Source organism: Canis lupus, chromosome 32, assembly GCF_003254725.2.
Source record: "Canis lupus dingo isolate Sandy chromosome 32, ASM325472v2, whole genome shotgun sequence".
NCBI lineage: Eukaryota > Metazoa > Chordata > Mammalia > Carnivora > Canidae > Canis > Canis lupus.
In genome coordinates this window covers 3465665-3478166 of record NC_064274.1, presented here as the reverse complement: position 1 = coordinate 3478166, position 12502 = coordinate 3465665, and the positions used below count along the sequence as shown (strand labels likewise).

Sequence of the window (12502 nt, the reverse complement as noted above, 5' to 3'; positions counted from 1 at the left end):
TACAGCGTAGGGAATAGAGTCAATAATATTGTAATAGTTTTGTGTGGGGACAGATGGTGACTACACTTAGATGGTGAGCATTTCATAATACATAATCGTCTAATCACTATGTTGTACACCTGAAACTAATATAACGTGTCAACTACACCTGTTGGGCCGGTGGGATCAAGGGGGATCCGGAGGCATCAACAAAATGGTGGTGGATCCTCCACTTTGTTGCTTTCACCTCAGAACTTTCCCATCACCCGCAGACCACCCGAAGACACATCATCAGGGGGAGACTGGATATATGCAGGAAACCTGAACCATACTTTACCCAGACCCTATATAAGGGCTCCCCCTGAGAGTGCATCCCATTAAAAGCCTGTTTTGACCAAGTTTTGCCTGGCCTCTCTATTTCATTTCACTTCCAATCGGATTAAACCTCACAATACCTTAATTTTAAAAAGTACTAATCAAATATTTATGCTTATATGAGATAATATCTTGTAATTTAGATCATAACTATTGTAGTGATTGCCAATAAATGACTGAAAAAAATTACCAATATCAAAAATAAAAGATGGGTCATCACTAAATACCTTATCATCAACAGTAACAGAGTAATAAGGGAATTTTAAGGTCAACTTTATCCTAATAAATTCAACAACTTAAATAAAATGGACACAGTTTGAAAGCACTATTTAAGAGTAAATAAATAACCTGAGACATCTGGATCTATAAAAAAAATTTGAATAATCTTTCCACAATGAAAACAATAGGCCCATATAGCTTCTTGGGTAAGTCTTAACAAAACTTAGGAAAAAAATAAACAGACCAAACATATTCAAACCATTCCAGAAAATACATAGCTTCCTGGGTCAATTCTACCTAACACTTTAAAAAAAATTTTAACATACCAAACATACACAAATGCTTCCAGAAAATAGAAGGGGGGCAGGGCTTTTCCTAACCCATTTTATGAAGCCAGCATTATCCTGATAACAAAACCAGATAAAGACATTATAAGAAAATTACAATCCAATACTCATAAAAAGAGATGTAAAAATTCTTTTAAAAGTTTAGCAAATCAAGTCCAGGAATATATAAATCAGGACTATGCAGAGTTTATTCCAAGAAAACAAGGTTGGGTTAACATTTGAGAATCTGTTCATATAATTCAATATATTGCCACATTTAAAGGGGATGAAAAAAAAAAGCATCTGCTAAAATTGAACACCTATTCATGATTAAAAACTCTCAGGAAACCAAGGGAAAAAGGCAACTTCATCAATATAATGAGCATATACAAAAATTCACAGCCAATGTCAAAATTAAGGATAAAAGACTGACTACTTCCCCTAATATCAGAAATAAAGCAAAAATGTTTGCTCTCATCAATTCTTCCCAGTACTGCTTTGGAGGTGCTAGCTACTATAAGAAAAAAGAAATTGAAGGCATGTGAGTTGGAAAAGAAGAAAATAAAATTTGTCTCTGTTCAGATAACATGATCATCAATGAAGAAAATCTTAAATCTTAAAGAATGTACATAAAGCTACTTTCTAGTGTTAAATTTAAAAGCAAAATGGAGGCTGGACCTGAGAACTTCCTGAAAAGACAAAACCTACATCTTATTTCATGAACATAAACAAAACTTAACTTAGGTTATTTATTGTAAATGCTTCTGACAGTCAAAAAGAAACTACCTTCCTAAAACACCACCTTTCTAAAACTGGTATGAGATAATCATTTTAAACCAATCCCCTGCTATTTGGAAACCACCACAGTGATAACCATTTTATAGGGTAAAAAACTTCCTCATTGTCACTTTATAAGCGATTCTGTAACTGCCTCTGAGCTTCATATCAGTTTTTATTTTTAAAAGCTCCCAGTTCATGAACTGTTCTTATATGCACAATATACTCTTACTAAATACTATTTATTGATTTGGTGATTTTAATTCAGCTATTTCTGGATTTTTGACACTAGCAAGAATGCAGCACACGAGTTCAATATATAAAAACCATTGTATTTTCATTTAGTATCAATAAACTATTACAAATTAACATCGTAAAAAAAAGCCCTTTGCGAAATGTGAAATACCTTGAGATAAATTTAACAAAATGTGTGCAAGACTTATCCACTTGAAACTACAAAACATCATCAAGAGAAATTTTTAAAAGCTCAAATAAAGACTTCTGTTTTTTTCAGCCCAGTTTTTAAGAAGTTTAGAAGTCACCACTCCTTCCTAACAAGCAAAAATCTAAACAAAGTGAAAAATCAACAACTCTTCTTATTAAGAAAAAGAGATCACAGGACAAACTACTGTCCCCCAAATTGGAGAGACCAACAGGTAAGCAGAGAGAATCACAACATACCAGAGCAGAACCGCTGAGCTAAAACCTCCACAGGAACAATTGCTGGGATGTGAAAAGCTGAGGTGTCATTGACAAATTGCTAGAGGCTCAGTCTGACAAAAACTCCAGAGGAAACCATCACGGTGAAGGTGCATGCTTTTGTGAATTGTACATAGGAGCCCTACCAGGTCCTCAAAACAAATACTGAGGCAGGTGGAGGGGGAAAGGAACCACTTTAAAATACATCATTACACCCTATTCTTAAAAAGACCTGAACTCAGGAGAAACTAGTTAACCATAGCCTAATAAGCTGAGGTTTTATCAGAGTCCAGCTGACCTGGGGGAAAGGAAATAACCAAGACCAGTCCACTCTCCCTTCCTGTTTCTCCTAAGGTTTGGGTGAGGGAAATGAGAAGCACTTGTGAAGTTCACAGTCCAGAGGCAAAGGATCCCTAAAAGACTGAGACTTAATCATAAACTTTAAAACACTTCCCCTTCCCCAAACCTCACCACCACATTACAGAGACCTATTTAGAACACCTCCTTTTACCCTGTATATCATGCCTGGCTATCAAGAAAAAAATTACAAGACATACTGAAAGTTTGAAGTGACAGAGCAAGTATCAGAACCAATCTCAGATACAGCATAAGTTCTGGAATTCTCAGACTGGAAATTTAAAATATATGGTTAATATGATAAGTGCTCTAATGGATAAAGTAGACAGCAAACAAGAAAAGATGGGCAATGTAAGCAGAGAGAAGGAAATTTTAAGGAACCAAAAAAAAAAATGACAGATCAAAAACACTGTAACAGAAAGAAAGCCTTTGATGGACTTTGTTAGCATACTAGACATGGCTGAGGAAAGGATCTCTGAGCTTGAGCATATCTCAGTAAAAACTGCAAAAATGAAAAGTGTGCGCACACACACATATACACACATACAAAAACCTGCAGAAAAAAAAAAAAGAAACAATATCCAAGAATAGTGGGACAACTACAAAGATTGTAACGTACACAAATGGGATGCCAGAAGGAGAAGAAAGAAAGAAAAGAAGTATTTGAAACAATAATGACTAACAATTTTGCTAAATTAATGTCAGACACTAAATCACAGATGCAACATGCTCAGAGAATACCAAGCAGAATAAACACCAAACAATCCAACAATCCAACAAAAATCTACACCTAAGCATGTAATTTAGAAAAAACAAAGAAGGTCAAAAGATAAAGAAAAATTTTTCAAAAGAAAGCAGAGGAAAAAAATCACCTTGCCTCTAGAGAAGTAAAAGTAAGAATTATACCCAGCTTCTCCTCAGAAACAATGCAAACAAGAAGAGGGAAAATGAACTAAGTGTTGAGAAAAAAAAAATCGCTGACCTAGAATTTGGTAACCTGCAAAATTATCATTCAATAGTGTTGAAAAAAAAAAGACCTTCTTAGATAAAAATTAAGAGAATTTATTGCCAGTAGACCGACCTTATAAGAAATATTAAAAGATCTTTAGAGAGAATGAAAATGATATAAGCAAGAAACTTGGAACTACATTAAGAGCTTCAGAAGGAATAAATGAAGGTAGAATAAAAACTTTTATTCTTATTTTTAATTTATTTAACAGACAACAGTTTGTTCCAAATAGTAACAGTTACAATGTATTGTATTATTTATGCTTATATATTTACATATATATGCATTTGCATATATATTAAAAACTTATGTGTAAGTGAAATGAATGAATAAGAGATAAGATGGAGAAATTAGAATTGTTTTGTTATTATTTTGTTGTTATAAGGAACTCTACCTGTGAAATGGTATAGTGTTACTTGAAAGTGGACTTGAATTATTTATAAATGTATATTGCCAGAATTATGGGGTTTTTTGAGGAGAATTCATCTGGTATATACTGCATTAAGCCAGGATCAGGGTCAGAGAGGGCTTGGTTGTGGACTCCACCAGAATTTTGAAAAGGTTAAGGGATGGGAGGGACAGGAAATTACATTCCAGTGGGGGATTCTCCTAGCATATTAAGAGACTTAACTAGTATATTTTCTGGGGCCAGGGCTAAGGAGGAATCCTATTTGATTGAAGACCATGGTGTCAGGTCCAAGGAGGTGGTTTACCTGTCTCTCAGACTGGTAAGGGGATTAAGTAAATGAGTAAACATACTGTGGCTGATGAAAGCCAATTTTCTTGTAGTCAGAAAAGGAATTTTTAAGTATAAAAAGGGAGGATAGAAAAAAACCTGTTGTTTTAGAATGGAATTGAGGATATCAATGTAAATTCACGTTTCTTTTTGAAGATAGGTAATACAGATGATAGGCAGATACAAAGATAAAAAATAGAGATAAATATGTATGTGAGTGTGTGTGGGTATATATATATACATATATAACATATATACATACACACATACACACACATATATACAAACATATGCATATGTACACACACACATACACACATTCCCCTAGGTTTACCTGCTGAGAGGACCTAGGAACATTAATACCACACAGCAATGAACACACCTAGTACACAGATCTTGGTTTCTAAATACCACTCTCCACTGAAAAAACAGGGTTCCTTAGAGAATTGGCTGATTTCTGGGCTGGGGTAGAAAAAGTCTATGATAATTCTAGAATGTCATGGCTTGCCAGAAATTAATGGAGTATCCAAAAAATGAAGGGCACATTTCAAGAAGACATGGAATTCTGTTTGAAGGAACTCCCACTGGTCGAATATGTGATAGAATAACAAAATAAATCATAATCATAAAAATATATTCCAGTAGACAAAACTGATATCTTTGAATTCATACTTATATAAATAGATGATTAAATAAATAAATGAGGGAGATTAGAAAGGTCTTAGTAAAATGCCAGTGAACAATGTAGAAGAAATCTTAATTAGAAAATAGTTATTTGGTAACTATGAAAAAATATAATTTCAGACAAAACACCATCAATAGATACTATATTAATGGATGAAAGTTTTATGAGGAACAGGATACTTACATGGTCTCAAACATCCCATAAATACTTATTACTTATCTTTTACTAAGTCCAAAATACTTTTACAATGGAGAAGCTTGGAAGATAACACTCTAACCAAGTGATTCAAGTGTATATCACCAGTAGTGGGAAAACTTGGAAGAATGTACCTCTTGGTATGATATGCAGAAAATAAAACAGCATCATTTCTGTTGCATTCCTGCTTAGTACCCATAACTTAAACTTAATCATAATGAAATCTCAAAATAACCCCAATGAGGGACATTCCACAAAGTAACTGGCCCATATTTTTCAAACATCAAGGTTGTAAAAGACCAGAAAAGACTGAGGAACTGTTCCAGACTGAAGAAGACTTAAGAGACATAAAAACTAAATGCAACCTATAATTCTCAATTGGATCCTGAAACTCTAAAAAATATAATTGGAACAAAAGATGAAATTTGAATGGCATCTGTAGATTAGATGGTGAAATTATGTCACTGCTAATTTCCTGATTTTTTTAAATCTTTTTTTTTTAATATTTTATTTATTTATTCATGAGAGACACAGAGAGAGAGAGAGAGATGCAGAGCCTGACGTGGGACTCGATTCCAGGTCTCCAGGATCACACCCTGGGCTGCAGGCGGCGCTAAACCGCTGCGCCACCAGAGCTGCCCATTTCCTGATTTTTTTTAATGCTTATACTGTGATCACGTAGGAAAGTGTCTTTGCTTTTAAGAAATATACACTGAATACTAAGCAGCTATATCTGCAACAATTTCAAATGGTTTAGAAATAAGTAATAAATATATATTATAGAGAATGAGGCAATATGATAAAATATTAAAACTTATGAAAGTTGGGTAAAGGAGTTTGTTGTGCTTTTCTTCCAATTTTTCTGAGTATGAAATAAATTCCAAATAAAATATTTTTAAAAGAATACAGTATATGTTGAACGTATTGAAAAATACATTATAAAAGCTTACTAGCCAAATAAATGACAAGACATAGAAATGAGAAGTCTCATACAAAATTACCATGGTTACCAGAATAGTTGTATTCTTCAAGGTTTTTTGGCATCAGAAATGAATATTAATTTGTGCAAAACTTAAAAAATACAAATTATTACAAAGTATAAGGTAAGAGCATTGAGCTAGAAACTGGGACCCTGAGGTCTGACAATCTCTAGCCTACTAGCCTCAGAATAGTAACCCACTTTCCTGACCCTCAAGGTTACTTAGTCATAAAGTGAGTGATTAAACAATAAAGTCCCTTCTATTTCTAAAATTCTGATTCAACTTCCTACAATTAATTGTTTAAATCAAATTACTCATGCCCAAATAATAACTAAATATTTCACTAAACACAAATCAATGATAAAGTTAGTTGAATTTTTGTGATGATCTCAAGTTTATTTGACAAAATGGAAAAAAAATCTAAAAATACTTTCATCTGTAACTCTATATATTTGGCTGTTTTAGGTTAAAAGTTCTTTGTTTCTCAGGACACCAGAGTGGCTCAGTCAGTGAAGCATCGGACTCTTGGTTTTGGCTCAGGTCATGATCTCAGGGTCATGAGATCACACCTAGCTTTGGGCTCCATGCTGAGTGTAGAACCTGTTCAAGATTCTGTCTCTCTCCTCTCTCTCTCTCTCTCTCTCTCTCCCTCTCTGTCTCCCTTCCACCCCCCCCCCCTTACATGCTTGTGTTCTCTCTCTCTCAAAAAAAAAAAAAAAAAAATTCTTCTTTATTTCTCAACACCTGATGGAATAATCATGCCCTAAGTTGAATTCCAAGGATAGCCTGAATCAAGTCCCTGAAGAGGTGATTATCAAGTTGGTCACATTTTCCTTCTTAACCCTCTGGTGCACTCTGTGTTCACTAAACATAGCTGATTAGCTAACAAGCTCATGAGTTCATCATTCAGATGGCTAAGTAAACCTCTCACCCTGGCCAGCTATCTGACATATGCTTGTCATTGGTCACAAGGTCAGTTGAGTGATTGTATGTGGATATACCATTGCAAATTCATCACCAATAGAAAAATAATTCACAAAGGGCTAGCAACATCATTTTTCTGTGTGAACACAGGACATCAAATTAAGTTTCTGATGCTTTTGCCATATGCTATTAATCTCAAAATCCTCCTCTTTGATTTAGACTCTGCTCAAATTTTACATCCCTGTCACCTACGGTTGTGCCCCTTAGTGATTAATACCTCCTTAGCTTTTTTACTCTTTTGTGCAGAATTGGGAGGCATAAAATCTAAAATGCATTTGCTTCTAGTTCTTCCAAATTTGTACCTAATAGAAGGCACTCACCTTTTCAGTTGTCCCTGTGTTATTGTCAGTGATCCAATATGCAAAGACACTGCTGTGAAATAAATACCTCTCTGACTGATCACGTTAGTAATATGTTCATCCCTTTCCACAAGTGCAATAACTTACACAAAGCTGAATTTTTAAATAGGATGTTTGTGTACACAAAAATATATTTTAAAAGCTTACTAACCTAAGGAATGATAAAGAAACAAACATGTGGTTTGACATTCACTCTGAATCTTCAACTAGTAATCTCTTTGAAATGCTCTCTTCTGAATATTATCTCTAATGTGAGTAAATCAGAAAGCAATGATTTACAGTGAAGCAGCTCCATAATACCTTAAATTGTATGATAATGATAGATCTAAAGCTCAAACCTTTACACAGAAGGAATATACCCCTAAAGGAAAGTCTCTGGAAACATGTAGAGCTCTCAGAGGAAGAGAGGATGACTCAATGATTGGTTATATGGGATACGGTTCAAATGTGTTTTGATTCTCATTTCTACTCTGTCAGAAGAAAGCCAAGAGACAAGCATGTAAGAAGAGAAAGATCTCATTCTGCTTGAATATTGCATTAACCTGTGAGCACTGGTGCTCCCTTGGTCAGCTTTTTCAGGGCTTGCTGGCACTGAGCACTGCTGACCTGGTAGGTCTGATTATGACTGATCAATGTCCCTATTTGCAATAAAACTCTTTGCTCAGATCTGGACCCTCAGCCCTTACTCAGTCATGCAGATAATAACGGCAGTTCAAGGCACTTGCCCGTAACTCCAAGCTTCATTAAACAAAGGGAATGTCACCAAAAGTCCCTTTAACTGTATTTTTGCTGCTAGGCAGGAAAAAAAAAAAACAAAAAAAAACAAAAAAAAAAAACCTGGCCATTCTGAGAAAATGGAATTTACAGTGTTGATAAAATAAAGATGTGTATATCCCTATGCTCTGTTTTGCACATCTTTCTTCAGTTTTTAGTGTTAAAATCCACTTTGGTGGGGGAGCAGAGTGAGAAATGTGAACAAAGGATGCTGTGTGCCTGCAGCAGATTTTGCTTTCAATGAAATATTTCGGTAGAATTTTTCAGGGCCGCAACAGGGAAAGGGGTGTTTCCACTCTTCCTCATTCATTACAGACACAACTGGTGTTAGGCTGGTGTCTCAAAGCTTTGGAGGAGGCTGCAGGAGAGTTCAGTGTGGACTTGAAGATTGGGCCCCTCTGTGGTGAATCAGGGCGTGAAGTCTTCCCACTCTCCAGTCTCTGGAAGGGTGTGAAGTTTTGGTTACCCATTTCCTCAGACAAAACATGTTACAAGTCACTGTTGTTTGGGAAAAGTTTCAGCCACAGACATTCTATTAAGGGATGGTCATCCAAGACAGTCCCCTGCGTGTCACCTTCTTACTCAAAGTTCCTCACCCTAATTCACACTCCACTATTTACCCTTGGCATTACTCCAACTACACATATTAGTTTCTCTAGCTATTTAGAATACCCATTCACTTTTACTTTTACTTTTATAATCCTCTCCCTTAAAACTAGGGACTGCTTTGCCTTGAAACTCACAGGGAAATGAAGTTTTGAATGACAAAATATTTCTAGTCCAAGTTTTGGTTCCTTCAAATTCAACTAAATGGCCATTTCTGGATAATAATTGGTATTTTAACTACAACTCTAAGGCAGTATCCATTCAAGAAAAATGAAAGTAAGGAAACCCTTCAGCATTATTGGTGGAAATGTAAATTCTTGCAGCCACTATGGAAAATAGATGATGGAGGTTCCTCAAAAATTTAAAAATAGGGATGCCTGGGTGGCTCAGAAGTTGAGCATCTGCCTTCAGCCCAGGGTGTGATCCTGGCGCCCCAGGATCGAGTCCCACAACAGGCTCCCTGCACGGAGCCTGCTTCTGTTTCTGCCTATGTCTCTGCCTCTCTCTGTGTGTATCTCTCATGAATAAATAAAAAAAATCTTTTTAAAAATTTAAACATAGAACTATTATATGATTTAGCAATTCATTTTCTGGATATTTGCCCAAAGAAAACAAAAACATGAACTCAAAAAAAAAAAAAAAAAAACACGAACTCAAAAGTTATATGCACCCTCATGTTCACTGCAGCATTATTTACAATAGCCAAGATATGTAAATGACCTAAGTGTCCACTGATGAATGAATGCATAAAGAAAATATTCCATACACAATAGAATATTATTTAGTCAAAACAAAGAAGAAAATCTTGCCATTTGCAACAATATGGATGGACTTTAAGGCATTCTGCTAAATTAAATAAGTCAGATAGAGAAAGACAAACACCATATGACCTCACTTATACGTGTAATCTTAAAAAAAAGAAAAAGAAAAAATGCTTATTGATACAGAGAACAGAGTAGAGTGGTTGCAGAGGTGCGGCAGTGGAGGTGAGTGAAACAGGTGAAGTTGATCAAAAGGTACAAACTTCCAGTTATTAAATAACTGAGTCAGGGAGATGTAATGTACAGCATAGTAACTATAGCTAACGATAGTATATGTATACTGTACACATATTTGGAAGTTGCTGAGACTAGGTCTTAAAAGTTCTCATTATGAGAAAAACATTGTAACTATGTGTGGTGATGAATATTAATTAGACTTATTGTGGTGATCATTGCAGTACATAAAGTTTAGACCATTGTGTGTATGTCAATTATATCTCAATTTAAAAAAATAAAGAATAACAAAAACAATCAACAAAGGAGAAATTATTCTGTGAAATAAATAAACACATTCACAAAACTTAGATAAATTAGGTCCAAAATAAAACACCTTTAGAGAGAAATTTTTATCTTCAATCATTTGGAAATATTTTTCCTGATTTGGCCCATAAAAAGTAGACATAAGGTCTGTTGTACACATACATGGCCATGTAGAATATAATAGACCAGTTGTTTTGTGCTAATTTCTACTAAATGCTAAGAAAATGGGCTACCAAATTTTCCTGCCCATTCAAAAGTTGACCAATGAGCAACTTGCACATGGCAGTGGTCTGCAGAGGGGCTCTTTTTTGTAAGCAAACAGCTTTCTTTTCTGAATCTCTCTCAGACTCCTAAAACTCTATCTGTTCATGCCAAGCCTAGCTCTTGTTTATGCCTCTCAAGTCACCTTGCAATAATTTTGTATGGGAAAAGAAATGTAGAAAAGGTCCCAAAAAAAGTGGAGAGGGAGAGGATGTGTCAAGTTCAATGGTAATGAAATAAAAATTACAGAGATATATTATTCCTGAGACATCCTCCTGGAAAAGACAGCAGACAATGAATAACCAAAGGACCTCGGTATGACTGGCTCAGAGGAGAAACTGAAAAAAGACATTAGAGTTACACTCAAACATTTGAAGATTACCTACAGATTGGGAATGTAGAATTTGCTCTTTTTGTCTAAAGGTCAGAAATGGGATTAATAGGTGGAAGTCATAAAGTAGTAGATTTTGTCTCAACCTAAAAAAATAACTTTTGAATCACTAAAACTATGAAACTATTGCTTGCTCAGAAAGTGCTGTGCTTCCCATGACCAGCTATGAAAGATGCTTTAGGAGAAGGCATTACTGAAATGGGTGAGAAATTACTTTTAGATGATTTCTGAAACTACTTCAAACTTTAAGAGTTCTGTACTCTATAACAAGGCAAAAGCTAAAAAATTTTATGAAGTAAGCAAACAAATGAGATATTTAACAAGCATTTTTTACTTCTCTAAGATCATCTTCAAGGCCAACTTAAGTCCTATTGGACATTTTCAGTAAGGCATATCAGGTGAACTCTTAACCAGGAAGAAGAGGTGAACTTTAATTTCATAAACTTTAAGTAATTTTGTTTAAAGAAACTTGAAAAAAAGTCAAGAAATTACAGTGTACTACTCTGTAAAGTGATTCTATCTATGCAAACTCCCTGGGACATTAAGATGTCCAGGTCTAAGTTATACAGTTTCTTGGCTGTTTGGAATAGGGTGGTCATGTCAATTTAGTTGGGATAAGAAGCCCATTGTTCTCATTTTAAAGTCTAGGGATGAGATATTCATAATATATTCTCGTCTTCCCTCCCACTCTTCCAAGGCCTGAGAAGCTTCTGTCCCAAACTGTCTATTCAAATTGAAAGACTAACTGAGCTATTCAAAGCTCCCTCCCAGGCACTTAGGGCTTTGTGCTATTACCCAGCTATCTAATACTCTGGTGGATTCTGTGGTTCAATCTGTTCTAATAACCTCCCACCAGATGGAATGCATATCTTTAGCGTTAGAGTCTCTTTTGCATTATTTTTAATCCAGGCAGTTCATAGTTTGTTCTATTTTGTTTTAAAAAGTGTATTGTGTTCTTGGCCTACAGTATCAGGATTTATTTCAGTATATTTCAACTAGAATATAAGTATAAACTATATTCTATAAATAATTCTACTCTATAAACATAATTCCTAATAGAATAAAATGTATTTTGTGGGTAAAATTATTCATATATGGTGGGTAGGAACTGATTATGTTTTAGTCTTTTTCTATTTTCTTCAGCACTTGAAACCATGCCTTGCACATGATAGATGTTCAACTAAGGTATGTGAAAATTAATTAGTCTTAGGAAAACTACCTAAGAAAGTATTGCCTAAAAAAAGTAAAAAGTAAAAAAAGTAAAACAATGCTGAAATAATGACAGTCATAAAATATTATGCACTGAAATAATCTTTTTCTATTTTTCATTCATTTTAATAGTGACTGACCAATTCACTATTGATTGACAACTATTAAGATATTTGTAGTATCTGATCAACTACCATTTAAAACCAACTATCTTCGTTTTCTGGAATGAAAAAAGAAAGAAGAAAGCCTGACTGAAAAAAATAAAATTGTTTTTTTAGCA

At 34.7% G+C, this 12502-nt stretch overlaps 1 long non-coding RNA gene across 1 annotated transcript in view; it reads right to left on the bottom strand.

Moving 5' to 3' along the window:
- LOC112647353 (uncharacterized) overlaps positions 1-2686 on the bottom strand; it is a 97588-nt gene extending 94902 nt beyond the window's left edge. The window contains exon 1 of the long non-coding RNA XR_007407794.1: positions 2358-2686. This is a non-coding gene — a long non-coding RNA (uncharacterized LOC112647353). The remainder of the gene's footprint in view (positions 1-2357) is intronic.
- Positions 2687-12502: the final 9816 nt, after the last annotated feature.